Source organism: Coregonus clupeaformis, chromosome 37 (assembly GCF_020615455.1).
Source record: "Coregonus clupeaformis isolate EN_2021a chromosome 37, ASM2061545v1, whole genome shotgun sequence".
Lineage (NCBI taxonomy): Eukaryota > Metazoa > Chordata > Actinopteri > Salmoniformes > Salmonidae > Coregonus > Coregonus clupeaformis.
Window position 1 is genome coordinate 17154999 of NC_059228.1, and position 19714 is coordinate 17174712.

General features: G+C 43.1%; 1 protein-coding gene across 5 annotated transcripts in view; it reads left to right on the forward strand.

Moving 5' to 3' along the window:
* The first annotated feature begins 8393 nt into the window (after positions 1-8393).
* The window catches only part of LOC121553781 (zinc finger MIZ domain-containing protein 1-like), a 184979-nt gene continuing 173658 nt past the window's right edge, over positions 8394-19714 (forward strand). For all 5 annotated transcript variants that reach the window (XM_045211570.1, XM_045211573.1, XM_045211572.1 and 2 more), the window contains exon 1: positions 8394-8563. The gene's annotated coding sequence lies outside the window, so the exon portion shown is untranslated. The remainder of the gene's footprint in view (positions 8564-19714) is intronic.

Genomic DNA, 19714 nt, shown 5'->3' on the forward strand with positions numbered 1-19714 from the left:
CCCTCTCGCTCTCTCTCCCTCTCTCTCCCTCTCTCTCTCTGGTCCGTGTTGCCTCCAAGGTCAGATGCTGCATTGCATAATAATGTAAACCCAGGGCTCAGACATACGCATGCTTGCACACATGAGCAGACACGCAACAGAGCCATGGTGAGGAGAGGAAAAAGCCTACTATTAACAGACAGCATCACTACTTCATCTCCAGGCGCAGGGCAGGCTAGAGTGCCACCGATGCTTTCAACCCAGATTCCATCATAAGCATAGCCTTGCATAGCATAGCATAGCCAAACTGATTTTGCTATGTTTCACCAGTGCTTCTCTTCAGTGACATCAGTTTGGATGAACAGGCTATCACAGTCAGTCCCATCTAAAGGAACAACTTCTACCTGCTACGTGTGTGTGTGTGTGTAATCTTGACCCTGACCTTGAGGTCAGATGAGGCTATTAGGTGACATATAACATATAACTGGCATATGTCACTATTGTGACATGTTGTGATGAGACCGTATTGACATTGCATAACTCTAAACAAGGGAAAAACCTGCTCTTGTTTTACAGGTTTAACAATAATATCTAGGTATTTTTAACCATGAAAACAAACAACTGGTAGCTCCCACATTTCATTACGTAAAGCAGAACCAACCTTCTCTCAATCCCCCTGCCCCCATCCCCCCTCAACCCCTCTTCTCCACCTCCTTCCCGTGGCCTGAGGGAGCTGTTAGTGATGTGGATGTTGCCACTCTAGTGTGAGTGCTCATTGATCGCCGCTCTCCTCTCCGCCGATCTATCCCTCACTCTGCTCACTCTGCCTCTCTCTGCCTCTCTCTGCCTCGCTATCCCTCACTCTACCTCGCTCTGCTTCTCTCTGCCTCACTCTGCCTCACTCTGCCTCGCTCTCCCTCGCTCTGCCTCACTCTGCCTCACTCTGCCTTGCTCTGCCTTGCTCTGCCTCATTCTGCCTCACTCTGCCTCGCTCTGCCTCGCTCTGCCTCGCTCTGCCTCACTCTGCTTCACTCTCCACAGCCAGTCCAGCTCTTCAGCATGGGATGCATTCTGTCTGCTTTGTCTGTCACCGCTAGAGAGAGAATCGAAGAGGGAGAGAGAGGAAGAGAGAGGGAGAGAGGAGAGATGGGAGAGAGAGATAGAGAGGGGGGGAAGAGAGATGGGGGAGACTAAAAGCCACCTCAACTCTCCAAAACTGGCAGTCAGAAGCATCTGTTTTCTGTCTCGTTCTCTCTCTCTTTCTCTCTATCTTTCTCTCTCCTCTGTCTCGGTTTCTCAGACTCTGAAGAGAATCAATAGGGTACTCAAGCGGATTTCTCTTGTGTTGTTTTCAAATAGAACTCCTCTGCCTTTCTCTGTGGCGGCTGATCCATTCACTACCCTGCCAACTTACACACCTCCCCCTCAACACGAACACATACACGGTTGTGTGTGTGTGTGTGTGTGTGTGTGTGTGTGTGTGTGTGTGTGTGTGTGTGTGTGTATGTGTGTGTGTGTGTGTGTGTGTGTGTGTGTGTGTGGGTGTGTGTGTGTGTGTGTGTGTGTGTGTGTGTGTGTGTGTGCGCGCGTGTGAGCAGAATTCTGGTGTAGGTGTAGAACAGCAGGTAGAGGATCTGTCGTAAACGGCCATCAAACCTATGTGTGTCCCAGATGGCACCCTATTCCCTATTTAGTGCACTACTTTGACCAGGGTCCATAGGGCTCTGGTCAAAAGTAGTGCACTACTTAGGGAATAGGGTGCCATTTGGGATGTAGCCTCTGTTTGAACATAGAAAGTTGATGTCAGCACAACTGAGAGTCTCCCTCCATCATGCTGTATGAAAACCTGGCAACATCCATCATCACTCCCCCATACACTGTCAGAGACACACACACACAGGCATGCACATAGGTACACACACACACACACACACACTCTCAAGAGTCTTGATTGATTTAATTTTTCATCAACAATATCAACATAATACACTGTCTAACATCATGAACTACTAGACATTAACCTTGTTGGAGCAGATATACTAACACCCAGACATACTAACACCCAGATATACTAACACCCAGACATACTAACACCCAGATATACTAACACCCAGATATACTAACACCCAGATATATTAACACCCAGACATACTAACACCCAGATATACTAACACCCAGACATACTAACACCCAGACATACTAACACCCAGACATACTTAACACTCAGACATACTAACACCCAGACATACTAACACCCAGACATACTAACACCCAGATATACTAACACCCAGACATACTAACACCCAGCTATACTAACACCCAGACATACTAACACCCAGATATGCTAACACCCAGATATACTAACACCCAGACATACTAACACCCAGATATACTAACACCCAGATATACTAACACCCAGATATACTAACACCCAGATATACTAACACCCAGATATACTAACACCCAGATATACTAACACCCAGACATACTAACACCCAGACATACTAACACCCAGCTATACTAACACCCAGACATACTAACACCCAGATATGCTAACACCCAGATATACTAACACCCAGACATACTAACACCCAGACATACTAACACCCAGACATACTAACACCCAGATATACTAACACCCAGACATACTAACACCCAGACATACTAACACCCAGACATACTAACACCCAGACATACTAACACTCAGACATACTAACACCCAGATATACTAACACCCATATATACTAACACTCAGACATACTAACACTCAGACATACTTAACACTCAGACATACTAACACCCAGACATACTAACACTCAGACATACTAACACCCAGACATACTTAACACTCAGACATACTAACACCCAGACATACTAACACCCAGATATACTAACACTCAGACATACTAACACCCAGATATACTAACACCCAGACATACTAACACCCAGACATACTAACACTCAGACATACTAACACCCAGACATACTTAACACTCAGACATACTAACACCCAGACATACTAACACTCAGACATACTAACACCCAGACATACTTAACACCCAGACATACTAACACTCAGACATACTAACACTCAGACATACTTAACACTCAGACATACTAACACCCATACATACTAACACTCAGACATACTAACACCCAGATATACTAACACCCATATATACTAACACTCAGACATACTAACACTCAGACATACTTAACACTCAGACATACTAACACCCAGATATACTTAACACCCAGACATACTAACACCCAGACATACTAACACCCAGACATACTAACACCCAGCTATACTAACACCCAGACATACTAACACCCAGATATGCTAACACCCAGATATACTAACACCCAGACATACTAACACCCAGACATACTAACACCCAGACATACTAACACCCAGATATACTAACACCCAGACATACTAACACCCAGACATACTAACACCCAGACATACTAACACCCAGACATACTAACACCCAGACATACTAACACTCAGACATACTAACACCCAGATATACTAACACCCATATATACTAACACTCAGACATACTAACACTCAGACATACTTAACACTCAGACATACTAACACCCAGACATACTAACACTCAGACATACTAACACCCAGACATACTTAACACTCAGACATACTAACACCCAGACATACTAACACCCAGATATACTAACACTCAGACATACTAACACCCAGATATACTAACACCCAGACATACTAACACCCAGACATACTAACACTCAGACATACTAACACCCAGACATACTTAACACTCAGACATACTAACACCCAGACATACTAACACTCAGACATACTAACACCCAGACATACTTAACACCCAGACATACTAACACTCAGACATACTAACACTCAGACATACTTAACACTCAGACATACTAACACCCAGACATACTAACACTCAGACATACTAACACCCAGACATACTTAACACTCAGACATACTAACACCCAGACATACTAACACCCAGACATACTAACACTCAGACATACTAACACCCAGACATACTTAACACTCAGACATACTAACACCCAGACATACTAACACCCAGACATACTAACACTCAGACATACTAACACCCAGACATACTTAACACTCAGACATACTAACACCCAGACATACTAACACTCAGACATACTAACACCCAGACATACTTAACACCCAGACATACTAACACTCAGACATACTAACACTCAGACATACTTAACACTCAGACATACTAACACCCAGACATACTAACACTCAGACATACTAACACCCAGATATACTAACACCCATATATACTAACACTCAGACATACTAACACTCAGACATACTTAACACTCAGACATACTTAACACCCAGACATACTAACACCCAGACATACTAACACCCAGACATACTAACACTCAGACATACTAACACTCAGACATACTTAACACTCAGACATACTAACACCCAGACATACTAACACTCAGACATACTAACACCCAGACATACTTAACACTCAGACATACTAACACCCGGATATACTAACACCCGGATATACTAACACCCGGATATACTAACACCCAGATATACTAACACCCAGACATACTAACACCCAGACATACTTACACCCAGAGATACTTAACACTCAGAGATACTTAACACCCAGGCATACTTAACACTCAAAGCATTATTTTCTTTGTTCACTAATCATGCATTTACTGGGCTCCCTTGCATCTGTCCGTGTGTGTGTGCCCACGTCCGTGTCCGTGTGTGTGTGTGTGTGTGTGTATGTATGTGTGTGTGTGTGAAATTCTACATGTAGCCCAGTCAAGCTGAAGTCACCCCATGTATAATCCATCCATCTTGCTGGCAGCCATCTGGCTATGTTGTTCTGAAGTTGCAGCAGTGGGCCTGCCTGCCCTGGACCTGCTGACAACAAGACTGCTTTGAACTAGGAGGGTGTGTGTGTGTGTGTGTGTGTGCGTGTATGGATATACGTGCCGCGGGCACGCGTGTGTAGCTGAGTGTAGCTGAGTGACCGGTAGCAGGTCTGCTGACATCAGTAATGAACCCTGTCGTATTTGGATGACATCATAAAACCATGATTGATGACCCAGAACAGATAGCGCTATGATGCGGCTGAAAAGTAGATGACAATAAGCAACAACGGTGCACTTAAGCGTGAAGCATTGGTTAAGGTCTTTTAGGCTTTTGTTACATATTGAAATCCATCTCTATAGCAATAATATTGCATCTGGTCTTGGTCTGTTCATATAGAGCAGCTGGTAAAGTCTTCTTATAATATTTACAGACAATTAGGTGCTTCAAGAATTTCAGGCAACAATCCCTCTCACAAGATGCCAGAAAAATATTAATACACTTAAAATGGGTCATAATCGTAATTATTCCGAAAGGATGTTTGAAAAGACAGCAGCTTCATACACTTCAATAGAAATGTGTTGCTTAAACAAACACTCGTTGCATCACAGAGAGCTATTTCAAACATGTAAACCACAGAGACAGTTCAGATCACAGCACATTACATGTTCACAGCAAGACCACCCTGACATTGAACATCATCTTTTCTCACTCTCTCTCTCTCTCTCTCTCGCTCTCTCTCTCCCTCTTTTCTATCTCCCCCCCCCCTCCTCCCTCTCTCTCTCTTCCTCTCTCTCTTCCTCTCTCTCTCTCTCTTTTACCTCTCTCCCCTCTCTCCCTCTTTTTACCCTCTTTCTCCCCTCTCTCTCGACCTCTTTTATAACAAACACAATCTCCTTCTAAGAAACGGCCCCCGAAATAAAAATTACTGACTGCCTGTCGGAGCTGGTGATGTCAGCCACCACATTTATCCCTGTCAGCCTGTGTGGAGAGGAGTTCTGTCCTGTGTGTGTGTGTGTGTCCTGTCTCGACCGGGAGGCCAGGGTGTCCTTGAGACCCTCTGCTCTGTGACAACCAGGCCCGGGTGGATGAAGCCTCCATAATATTAATGCCTGGGTGGGGTGGACCCCCAGCCCCCCAGAACATTACTGTCACTAACACTGAAGGAGGGAAGCTAAGGCTGGCTGTTAGTTGGTGTGTTTGTATATGTGTGTGTCCACATGGCAGAGAAGAGGATTCATCTCTAATATTTCTGAACCTGGATGTGTATGATATTTCTGTACTATTTAATATTACTACTACATCTAAATCAACCAAAAAGTCATCCAAATAGGAGACTAACCCTCTTTATCGTCTGTGTTCAGTAGTCTCCTGATTGCTTAGCCCTGCTCTCTCTTCTCTCTCTTCCTGCTCTCACCCTTTACGGCCCACCAGGGGGACTACTTTTCAACAGAAAAACCTGTGTGCAGTGAGAAAGCGGAGAACTAAACCATTTAAATCAATCACCAACCCTAGAGGAACTGCCTATTGAAGCACATTCTGCTGTTGTCACACTTCACTATCAGAAATTGTTTTTAGATGGTAAACCACTCCAGTCAATGATAATATCTTAGAAATAGACAAATTAGTAACTTTAAAAGTGCATTTGAGGGAAAGTGTCTTTCATGCCTTATAAAAGTTTATCAAATAAAAACAAGTGATTGATTTTAAATTAGCCTAATCTGATTTAGGCCTACCAAATGTTACTGTTATGTGTGTAGATTGGGCTTCCCCTGTACCTGGGCTTCCCCTGTAGCTCAGTTGGTAGAGCATGGTGCTTGCAACGCCAGGATTGTGGGTTTGTTTCCCACGGGGGGCCAGTATGAAAATGTATGCACTCACTAACTGTAAATCGCTCTGGATAAGAGCGTCTGCTAAATGACTAAAATGTAATGAATAATAAGAACTATACTGTATTTATATTGTAGTCATTTAGCAGACACTCTTATCCATGGTGACTTACAGGAGCAATTAGGGTTAAGTGCCTTGCTCAAGGGCACATCGACAGAATTTTAACCTAGGCAGCTCAGGGATTTGAACCAGCAACCTTCCGGATTATTGTCCCAACGCTCTTAACTGCTAGGCTACCTGCCGCCCATAGGCTCAACCAAAGTCTTATTACATGACTTATTATACCATTATTACGTGACTACAATTTACTGCTTGTATTGGATAACAAATATTGAAAGAATTATGCACTACATGGAATGCAGCAACACCGCATGGTTTGTGGAGAAATAGAAGGAAGGTGGGCGAGAGAGAGAAAGAGAGAGGAGGGATAACAAGAACGAAAGGCAGGGCGAGAGGGAGGGAAGGAGAGAAACAAGCACAGCATGAGAAGTGAGTGATTCTATTTGATGTACTGCTCCAGCTTCAGCACTGCTTGGCCCTCCCTCCGGGCAGTTCAGCTGTGCTTCACTAAGAGCTTGCCTGCTCCGTGTGTGTGTGTGCGCGCTTGTGTGCGTGCACGCGTGTGCATTCGTTCGTGTGTGTGCGAGCGCGTGCATGTGTTTCGGTGGGAGACATTGTTCCTTGACGTCACCACTCAGCCAAGCCTGCCGCTGTAGCTGCCGCTGCTCGCCTCTCAAACATGTCTTTGTTATTCCGTAGCTTCCGTCGGAGACCGGCGACTCGCAAAATACGGAACCCGATAGCCTACTTCTAAAGATTTGCATGGCGCTCTGGCTCTCTGTAGCCTACTGAGAGCGGATGTGACATGTAAAATATAGGCTATCAACGATGTTGTTATTCAGAGATGACAATGACGATGAGGAGGAAAATAATAATGATAACAACAACAATAATTTGTTTATTTTATATGCCATGAGCCCTATTTATTATATTAGCCTATTATTTCAATTATAATTATAATGATTATTACATTTTATATTTTACATTTTAGTCATTTAGCAGACGCTCTTATCCAGAGCGATTTACAGTTAGTGAGTACATACATTTTCCATACTGGAAAATAGTGTTTATGTAGACCTATTAGCCAATGTTGTTATTATTATTATTATTATTATTATTATTATTATTATTATTATAATATAGGCACATTTGTATTGATTTGTGTATTATCATAGTGAACATTATTAAAAAAATTTATTATTAGGCTATTAGTATCATCATTTATATAATCAATATTAGTCCTAATATAGGCCTACATCTATTAAATTGTTTTAAAATGTTTTTGAGTGATTTGATTTCAACAGTTTATAAATATTTGAATAATGTATTCAGTTGGTTTAACACATTACCAAACACATCACCTCCACTAAAAATCGAAATCCAAACCGACGGTGGCTAAAATGATTTCACTCCCGTCCGTTCAGACGTTTACAGTTTGTCCTATAGCCTTCTGTATGTCAGGTCACTCCTGGAGTATTCCTAAATCGCTCCCACCACCGGAGTCTGGGACACATTTTGTCAGCAGCCGCCAAGCATGGCTCCTTCTGTGGTAACTGAATAGCCAGTGTAATTTGACACTTCAACTTGCTGTGGCTCTCTACGGTAGTTGAATCAGTCAATCACGCGCCGACGCTAAGGTGATCGGTTTTTCTTGTATTTGTTAAGTGAAAAGGGACGCAGTGTTGACCTACAGGCAATTCGGGAAAACAAAGCGGATTTCTTCTCCTAGCCGAGCTAAAAGTAAGTTCCGTTCCGTGGTTGTTTCCGTATTGTAGGCTATTCAATCACGCCTCGCCGTGGGTTGGTTGCACAGACAGGGTTTTGTGTGTGGGCATTACTGCCTTCGATGAGTTCGCTTCTCGCTGGCCAGACGACCCCAGCGCCAACAATAGACTGACCTCCTAGAAGCCATAGAATCAGAATATAACTAGCCGGTATATTTAAACTGGATAGCGTTTTTTGTTGTTGTTACTATTGTGTCCGAGTCTAGAAATCTATCCTTTTAGCTAGTTCTGGTCCGTGCATAGGGTGGATTTATAGCTTGCGTGCGGTTAGTTGTGGTTGGTTTGGTTGCGCTTAGCCTACATTGAGAAATAGAGAAGGCTGTTTGATTGTTGGTAAACAAATTACGTTGATCAGCTTGCTGAGGTTAATCTTCCCTTAATCTTGGAATGTATGTCAGTTAACTAATAGGCTAGTTCAGCAAGCAAAACAAGGCTGGACTGAGTTGACTGCTTTCTAAAATAGCCTAGTCTACCTGTTGTAATAATAGCCTACCACAAAACCAAACTGCTTTGCTGTTTTGGCAGGTTGTTATAGTGTTACAATGTAACATTTGTATCTCCCGCTCGCAAGATGTACAAATGTGTAGGCCTACTAGGCTATTATTTGTATCCGTGCGCCACATAAGTTATGCAGCACTGAACTGTTAAAGTAGACTTTCTATCTTGCATTTTATTTTCCAATCAGACTTGCTTCTCGCTGGGCGGCTGTGCGTGCAGCGGGCGGCGGCGTCTCTGGCGAGCCCTCCCCGATAAATTCCTCCGTCTGGATGTGAGGCCAGCCGGGGAAGCGGCGGGCGGACCTCCCGGTGGGTGGGAGGGAGGGAGGGAGGGAGCAGAACTGGCTTCTCTTTCATTACCCTCTCCACCCGGGCCATGATGGGAGAAAGACAGAGAGCAGCCAACTCACAGAGGAAAAAACCCTGTAGACTGCACTGAATGAACGGGAGGGGAGAGAGAGAATGCCCCTTTCCTCTCGTTAGTGAGGCAGGGGAGTTGGAGGAAACACGAGTTGGAGCGGCCGCGGTAGTTCAGAGAGAGGAAGGAAGGGAGGGATTCATGGATGTGTGATTTCAGATGTGTAAAGGGGCATGACACTCCACTCTCAGAAAACCGTAATCCAACAGGTAATAAATAGGCTGTTACTGCACACGGATAGGTTTTGTTTATGTTATCATCAAGTTCATTTAATGTAGTCTACAATACACACAGTTTTAATGTGAACATATTTACCAGCTGTTGACATTGTCCTGAACAGAACTGGAATGTTTTATGTTTATAATTGATTAATAGACACAGTTTATAAGAATGTGTTAATAAAACACAATTGTTAACTTGACTCAGTCAGTGTAACTGTAAGCTAACAACCCTTCTAAAGTGGAAGGAAAGCCTCACACCATACACACACTATCTCACTGTCAGTCAAGATAACAGGTGCAAGTTGTATGAGGGAAGCCCATCCATCCACCTTTTTCACCTATCATGAAGGAAAGGAGGCAAGGAAACGATGCTGTGTTTATGGCATGACAGAGTGGTGGATTAAGAGAGACAATAGAGGGAACAAGGAAATGAATCATGCATATTGGAACTAGGCTGGTGTGTGTATTATGATTCTGTTGCTCTTCACTCAGAAATCACTAGTAGTACCATCGTTCTACCCTCCTCTCTCTGTTCATATCCCACCCACAGCCTCCCTAGTCAGCCAAGATAACAAGCTGTATGAGGGAAGCCCATCCACCTATTTGCATTCATGAGGCAACGGAGACAAGGAAATGAAGCAAGATGAAACCCTGTAAATACACTTCTGTTGCTCATCACTCAATCAGAAACTCATAGTAGTTCCATTTTCCTTCCATATTCTCTCTATTCCCATTCCCCACCCACAGCCTCAGAGCCTAGGGTTGAGCAGAGCTAACGCATTTATAACCTACACCACACTAATCACTGCTGTGACAGCTTGACGTTTCACCTAACTGTTAGTGTTCTATTGTTGAGTGTTGTGAAATAGTTGGCTGGCGTTCACTCAGACTCGCTCACTAGACATGGATTCTCTGTCTGCTGGTGTCTTGCCTTCGGCTTTTATACCTCCCACTCCTGTCTGTCTGTCCATCTGTCCCATAGCACAAGACAACCTTTGTTTCTGTCTGTCAGATTCTCTCTGTGTGGTGTGGTTCTCTGTGTTGTTGAACATATCACAGTTGTTTTTGTAAAATGCTTCAATTTGTCTTGTCTTTTCTTGACATTTCCGACAGGGAAAAGATCTCCAAGTAGAGAAATATGTAAACAATGCTTCCTCTGCAGACTATGCAGAGGAATATTAGGAACATCTAAAACTGCATGTAGGTTTTACATTTGGACATATTGCATATCGGAAGTGTTCCATTTTAATTTGACTGCATCAGACTCCCTCAGTGTTCACTGTCTTGAATTTGTTATCTCTCTCTCCAAAAGGCTATTGATTAATTTGACTGCATGATAGCCTCCTGATCGCAATTCCATTTGATTTGAATTACTATTGTGTAGCATTAGACCTTAACAAAAACTGCCACTCTAACCACATTTACCCAGCTAGGTTGAGAGGGAGTAGAGAGGGAGAGAGCGAAAGATCAAACTACTATTTGGTTTTGTTTATAGGGTATTACAATATTGTAAACAAGCACATATCAAGAGAGCGCAGACTGGTACTCTGACTCACTATTACTGACTTTCCTTCTATTCACACATCTGTGAGTGCTGCCTGCTTTCTGCCTGCTGCCTGCCTGCTGCCCTGTGGGGCCTATCTATCCATTTTACCTCTGCCAACCAGCCTCAGACCAGTCTTCTTGGGGGAAGATCAGCCGGTAACACTCACTCGTTTAATGAGAGCCTTTACTTCAGTACGGTATTAGAACAGCATATAGCCTCCGTCTCTATAAGTGCCTTTCCTTGAGAGAGGGAGAGAGGCAGAGTGAGAGCGGGAGAGGCAGAGCGAGAGAGAGTGTGTGAGAGAGTGGTAGATACAGGTAGAGAAACAGAGAAAGTAAATGTGAGTGAGCGAAGAGAGAGAGAGAGAGACGGGAAAAAAGAGAACTCAGTGGCCTTACCCTGTCACTGGCTCATGCATGTTTGATTTGACGTTCGTTGGTTCTTTGAGTAACGAGTGCAGGGAAGGGAAGGGGATGTCACAATGGCCACGTCCTGTTCAGATCCCTTCTGCAATGTGTATGTTTGAGCAGTGTGTGTCTCTGAGCAGTATGTGTGTGTCTGAACAGTGTGTGTGCATGCCTGTGTGTGTCTGAGCAGTATGTGTGCATGCCTGTGTGTGTCTGAGCAGTATGTGTGTGTCTGAACAGTGTGTGTACATGCCTGTGTGTGTCTGAACAGTGTGTGTGCATGCCTGTGTGTGTCTGAGCAGTATGTGTGTGTCTGAACAGTGTGTGTACATGCCTGTGTGTGTCTGAGCAGTATGTGTGTGTCTGAACAGTGTGTGTACATGCCTGTGTGTGTGTCTGAGCAGTGCTGGAGCAGGGGCCCTTGAATGATAAATGACACCCGGCTAGGAGGCTACACTAGGAACAAGATGACAGTTCAATGAGAACACTATGTTCCCTACCACCGTCCGTCTGTCCATCCGTCCACCATGCCTGCCTGTTTCCCTGACTGGTTGGTTGACTGGCTGACTGACTGACTAGTTGGTTGACTGGCTGGCTGACTGACTGCCTGCACTCAAGATTTCTCACCATCGCAAGCAATTACCTTCACATTTTTACTGCTGATGAAATCTTCACTCACTGTGTGTGTGTGTGTCTGAGCAGTCTACGTGTGTGTGTGTGTTAGTGCTGAGCGGTTAGTGCTTTCTGAGGTCGGTTCATTTTTGGTTTGATTATTTAAAAATTATCTAGATTTTCAATTTCGATTATTTTTTAAACATTAAATGCATTATGAAATTCCAAAGCCAAAAATAGTGAACATTCAATTGCAAACATTCAAAATATTCCATTGTCTCTCAGGTCCACATAGAAAAATAGGAAATGACTATGAAATAATAAAATATTTCAGTTGTGTATATTACTTAGTTGTATTTGATGACTTTACATTTTTTTATTCCTTAAAGTCGTAAGCCTGCCAGACAGACAAGTCTAACGTTATCTCTGTGCTCCCCATACTGTACTGTCTTCAGTTATCCTATTTAGCTAGGCTAACCTGTCTAAGTATGCTGCAGAGCTGTCTGACTAAATCATTTTACTAGGTTTTCAAAGTAGATAAGGCATACTTTCACAAACTGTCTCTATCCCTCTCTCTCATGTGGTCTGTGTGTATCTAACCTAACGTAGCAGGCGTAAAAGTGTATCCAGCTCTGTCCGAGCCGGGGAAAAATCAGACACAATGGATTATGGTCATTGTAGTTCCAGAGACATTTAAAAGAAATTCAACTTCATATTCATCATCTCCAGCACCACCCCAACATCAACATATGTGAAAATGGCGCGTTTCTATGTTTTGTAGTAAAAAAGATGGGGGAAGATAATTATTTCCAATGACATCATCGATGTGCATTGTGTGATTTTAACCAATTATGAGTTGGCATTGCTCACAAATGTTCTGCTAATTAGTTGAGGATGTCATTGGAAACACTTATCTTCCTCTATCTTTTTTTTAACAACATGTTGATGTTGGGGTGGTGCTAGACATGATGAATATGAAGTTGAACATTTTTAGAAATTTCCATTTGAATTACCACATTTCTGAGCTGAACTAGGTTCAATATTTGCTTAAAGAAAACTACAACTCCCTTCAGCCTAGCCTCCCATTCATTTCTCACGTGAATGAAATGATTTCTCTCTAGAGAAACAGCACATTGGGCTCACAAAACCCAGAACTAAATGGAATTCAAGTATAATCAATAAAATCTCAAAATGTCAGTTAAATGTGTGTTTATCTTGTAAATCCTGTTTAAGACAAATGTTGTCCTTCTCCTCAGACTGTGTTGTTTCCTTGTGAGTACTGTACAGTAGGGCTGCATCCTTCATGGCACCCTATTCCCTATATAGTGCAAGTAGTGCACTATATAGGGAATAGGGTGCCATTTACGATGCAAGTGTAGCTCATTAGTCTCTTCTCTGTCTCCATGCTGGGTTAGTGAGGTCACTGTGTCAGCTCTCTACTCTGTGATCCGTCTAGGTTATGTAGGTCTCTCATTTGATAATATAGCCTCTCTGACTGTATGGAAGTTAATTACAACCTCTGCCAAGTCTCTCTCTCTCTCTCTCTCTCTCTCTCTCTCTCTCTCTCTCTCTCTCTCTCTCTCTCTCTCTCTCTCTCTCTCTATCTGTCTCTCTCTCTCTCTCTCTCTCTCTCTCTCTCTCTCTCTCTCTCTCTCTCTCTCTCTCTCTCTCTCTCTCTCTCTCTCTCTCTCTCTCTCTCTCTCTCTCTCTCTCTCTCTCTCTCTCTCTCTCTCTCTCTCTCTCATACCAAAATAATAACAGTGTAATTGATTGTTTTTATGAAGTCACCCACCTCTCATAGCTACTATTTCAAATGTATTTTCTATTACCTTATAAGAATAATGATATTCTATTCCTTTATAGGAAGTCTGTAGTCATGTCTGTGATTGTGTGTTTGGGCTGTGGGTTTAATGTTACTGTGTGTGTGTGGGATGGAGAGTGATGGTGTAGACTGTATGAAGACGGTAGAATCACATCCAACCTACCCTCTAGGGATACATACAGATGTGTCATCTTAAAGTCATGCTACAGAGGATTTGTATAATTTCAGCGAGTAGTTTTGCACAATTGTGTACAACGTAATCCATTTCGTAGGATATGTTATGTCTTGCAAAAAACCCAAAATGTGTATATATATATGTATGGTATGTTATGAATTCCAGTTCGTACACTATGTTAAGAATTTGTAAGTTCTTAAGATCCCGGACTGTATCTTTAATTTGACACTGCTTTTGACAGTAGGACAATAATCCTGCAGCAACAGGAAATGTTAATTATTATGTGTATTCTAATTAATTGACATTTTTGTAGGGGTTGATACATTTTTCGTTAGGGCAAATCAAGACTGAAATGATTAAGTGGAAATGACAAACTTTAGAAGCCTTTTTAATAAACCTTGAATACACTACAATTTACACTTCCTGCTGCGCAGGAACATTTGTTGCGACAACAGAGTGATCAAATTAAGATAGCAGATCTGTACTGTACTTCCTTGTTCTATGACATACAGTGAGGGAAAAAAGTATTTGATCCCCTGCTGATTTTGTACGTTTGCCCACTAACAAAGACATGATCAGTCTATAATTTTAATGGTAGGTTTATTTGAACAGTGAGAGACAGAATAACAACAAAAAAATCCTGAAAAACACATGTCAAAAATGTTATAAATTGATTTGCATGTTAATGAGGGAAATAAGTATTTGACCCCTCTGCAAAACATGACTTAGTACTTGGTGGCAAAACCCTTGTTGGCAATCACAGAGGTCAGACGTTTCTTGTAGTTGCCACCAGGTTTGCACACATCTCAGGAGGGATTTTGTTCCACTCCTCTTTGCAGATCTTCTCCAAGTCATTAAGGTTTCAAGGCTGACGTTTGGCAACTCGAACCTTCAGCTCGCTCCACAGATTTTCTATGGGATTAAGGTCTGGAGACTGGCTAGGCCACTCCAGGACCTTAATGTGCTTCTTCTTGAGCCACTCCTTTGTTGCCTTGGCCGTGTGTTTTGGGTCATTGTCATGCTGGAATACCCATCCACGACCCATTTTTAATGCCCTGGCTGAGGGAAGGAGGTTCTCACCCAAGATTTGACGGTACATGGCCCCGTCCATCGTCCCTTTGATGCGGTGAAGTTGTCCTGTCCCCTTAGCAGAAAAACACCCCCAAAGCATAATGTTTCCACCTCCATGTTTGACGGTGGGGATGGTGTTCTTGGGGTCATAGGCAGCATTCCTCCTCCTCCAAACACGGCGAGTTGAGTTGATGCCAAAGAGCTCGATTTTGGTCTCATCTGACCACAACACTTTCACCCAGTTCTCCTCTGAATCATTCAGATGTTCATTGGCAAACTTCAGACGGCCCTGTATATGTGCTTTCTTGAGCAGGGGGACCTTGCGGGCGCTGCAGGATTTCAGTCCTTCACGGCGTAGTGTGTTACCAATTGTTTTCTTGGTGACTATGGTCCCAGCTGCCTTGATATCATTGACAAGATCCTCCCGTGTAGTTCTTGGCTGATTCCTCACCGTTCTCATGATCATTGCAACTCCACGAGGTGAGATCTTGCATGGAGCCCCAAGCCGAGGGAGATTGACAGTTATTTTGTGTCTCTTCCATTTGCAAATAATCGCACCAACTGTTGTCACCTTCTCACCAAGCTGCTTGGCGATGGTCTTGTAGCCCATTCCAGCCTTGTGTAGGTCTACAATCTTGTCCCTGACATCCTTGGAGAGCTCTTTGGTCTTGGCCATGGTGGAGAGTTTGGAATCTGATTGATTGATTGCTTCTGTGGACAGGTGTCTTTTATACAGGTAACAAGCTGAGATTAGGAGCAAGAGTGTGCTCCTAATCTCAGCTCATTACCTGTATAAAAGACACCTGGGAGCCAGACATCTTTCTGATTGAGAGGGGGTCAAATACTTATTTCCCTCATTAACATGCAAATCAATTTATAACATTTTTGACATGCGTTTTTCTGGATTCTTTTGTTGTTATTCTGTCTCTCACTGTTCAAATAAACCTACCATTAAAATTATAGACTGATCATTTCTTTGTCAAACGTACAAAATCAGCAGGGGATCAAATACTTTTTTCCCTCACTGTATATACATTTGTACACATAGTGAAACTAAGTGAATGTCAAATGTTAGAAGATATTGGGGTGTTGTGCAATAGAGAAATGAAGACTTCCTAAATTAAGGTCACAGGAAATCATCAATGACATGTCATACCAGCATTTGTGAATGACAGACCCTATTCAATCAAAACTGCTATGCATGCAATATCCACATTTCATGAGTACGAAATATTCGGACAGCAAGAGGTGAGGCAAGCACGTATACCAGCATTTGTGAATGACAGACCCTATTCAATCAAAACTGCTATGCATGCAATATCCACATTTCATGAGTACGAAATATTCGGACAGCAAGAGGTGAGGCAAGCACGTATACACTAATATACAGTTGAGTTTCTGTTTTTGTTGCACACTGTAAACATTGAGTTGTGTGCCCACATGTACCAAGATCAAATTGGCATGCCACTGCAAGCCCCACAGCTCTCTGTCTCTCCCTGCCTGCCTCCTCCTCCCAACCTCTCAGCCAGCAGAGAGTGTGTCCTTTGGAGAGAGAGAGAGAGAGAGAGAGAGAGAAATATTGAGTGTGTGACTGTGAGTTGTGTGTGTGTCCACTCTGTGTGTGTGTGCCCACTCAATGCCCTCCCCTCATTGTGACTCTGGCAGTGTGAGCCAGGCTGTTTCCCAGTGTGTGTATGTGTGTGTGTGTGGCTGTTTCCCAGGGTTCTAAGCCCTGCCGGTCCTTTCATACCCCTGCTGCCTGGGCGGCTCAGATAAAAAGACATATTAAAACCTCTCTCGTTGTGGAGAGAGACAGAGAGAAAGACAGAGGTGAAAGAGGGGAGAGAGAGAAAGACAGAGGTGAAAGTGGAGAGAGACGGAGAGAAAGACCGAGGTGAGAGAGAGAGAGAGAGAGACACAGAGGTGAAAGAGGGGGGAGAGAGAGACAGAGAGAAAGACCGAGGTGAAAGAGGGGAGAGAGAGAGACAGAGAGAAAGAGGGGAGAGAGACAGAGCAGGAAGAAAAGCATGTTATTCTCATCCCCATGACAGGTGTCGTGTACCTGTCTAATTAAAATAGTTAAATCACTTTAGTGATTCAGTGAAGTGATATCACTCATCAATATATGTAAACTACATAAATAAAACTATATAAAAAATATATTTGTAAAACTTAGCCCTAAATCACCAGTTACCCGATCTGAAATCATCTCCCCAGTTTATCAGCAAGTCGATGTGTTTAACCAGATACAGGATTATTTTCTTCTCTCCCATGCAGTAGGAGAGTGGCTGTTCTTCCTAGAAGACAGAAGACATTGTTGAACTGATCATTTATCATTTCAGTAATGGGGGCAGACTAATTGTGTGTGTGTGTGTACGTGCGTTAGTGTTATCACGATACCAGAATTTAGACTTTGATAACGATACCAGGTTTAGTATCACGATACTCGATACCAAAACGATACCACGGCACAAAAAGGCATATTAGCCAAATTCACAGAATGGCACTTGTTCCGGACAGATCGTTGGGTATCTTTTGAGTTCAATATCATTACATTATAATTTTTCAGAGACAGCCATGTATGCATTAATAAATCAATTATACAATCATTTTGACTTTGTTTGATTGTTTTTACCAATCATAACAACATAATGGTAATAATGTATTTGAATGGTTAATCTCTATTGATAAACTGGGTAAATCAAGATGTAGCCTAGGTCTATTCACAATACAGGTGAATGCATTCTCAATAGGAGTGTGTGCATACATTGAGTTAAGCTTGTTTTGGTTGGTTTCATGGGGCTACAGAGGATAATCTGTTTCCCTTTCATTTGGGACTTATTTTATTGTACTGATTGACAACATTTACATAGAAGTAGCTTATTTTATAAAAGTGCGCACTCTTTTTAAACAGTAATGACATCATTCATGAAGCAAGTGGCCAGTTGGAGCCCTATTCACACAGTCAGTTTGCTCAGGCAATAAGTTCACTAAGGCAAGAGAATCTCTGGGAGAGATGTGAGAGAGAGACCGATTTAAGTGAATTAATAAAGTTTTGGTGGCAATTAGTTTTGAAATCAGCATATTTTGTGTTATAGTTTGCATATTATCGGAAACAAAGTACTAGGGGTAGTGAATTGATGTTGGCTTCAGCTGTAAGCTAGCAAGGAAAGTTAGCCTGCAAAGCTGGAAGCTACCGGTATCTTCTTGCATTGTAACGGGTTCTAGCCTGAATGGACATTGTTTTGTGAACAGTAATTAACAGTTTTAACATTTCTACATGCCGTGTCGCATTAATCAAGTGTGTTAACTTAAGTGCAGCATGAGTGGGGAGCTAACATGATGCAGCCCAGATTGCCAGTGCAGGCTAAGTGGAGCAGGCACGGCGCTCACGCTATAATAAGGGGTCGGCTGCGCTGATACAGACTTGATCCGTAAGACACATTTGACAGAAGTAGCGAAAGTAACACAAATTCTAGCACCGAACAGTTTTTCATGTTCTAGTATCGAAAAAGTACAGACGTTTCAGTATACCGTGCAACACTAGCGTGCGTTGCGTGAATGTGTCCCCACCTGTGTGTATTCTGGAGACAAGCATTGATCCACTGCAGAGTGCTTGCCAGGGCCCAGCCTGCAGCCTCCAAACAATGTTTGTCATTGTCTCGCCGTGCTTTATAATAATCTGTTGACAAACAACGGCACTCTCTCATTTTCTGTATGATTTTAAATGATTCAGAAGATGCTCAAATCCCAATTTCTCAGGAACGTATGCCAGGTGTGTAAACCAACAACAAGGACAGACTAGGTAAAGCTAGGCAGATGACTATTTTTATTCTATTTATTTTTGTACTTTTTCCCCTTTTTCTCCCCGTTTTCGTGATATCCAATTGGTAGTTACAGTCTTGTCCCGTCGCTGCAACTCCCGTACAGAGGGAGAGGCGAAGGTCGAGAGCCATGCGTCCTCCGAAACACGACCCTGCCAAGCCGCACTGCTTCTTGACACACTGCTCGCTTAACCTGGAAGCCAGCTGCACCAATGTGTCGGAGAAAATACCGTACAACTGGCGACCGAAGTCAGCTTGCAGGCGCCCGGCCCGCCACAAGGAGTTGCTAGAGCGCAATGGGACAAGGACATCCCGGCCGGACAAACCCTCCCCTAACCCGGACGACGCTGGGCCAATTCTGCGCCGCCTCATGGGTCTCCCGGGCTCCTAATAGATGAGGAAAAGCTGATCCCAGATCTGTGCATAGTGGGCTGGGTGGGATGGTAAACATCAGACACAGACAGGGAATAGGGCTAGCCTGTCTATGAACTGTACACACACACACACACACATT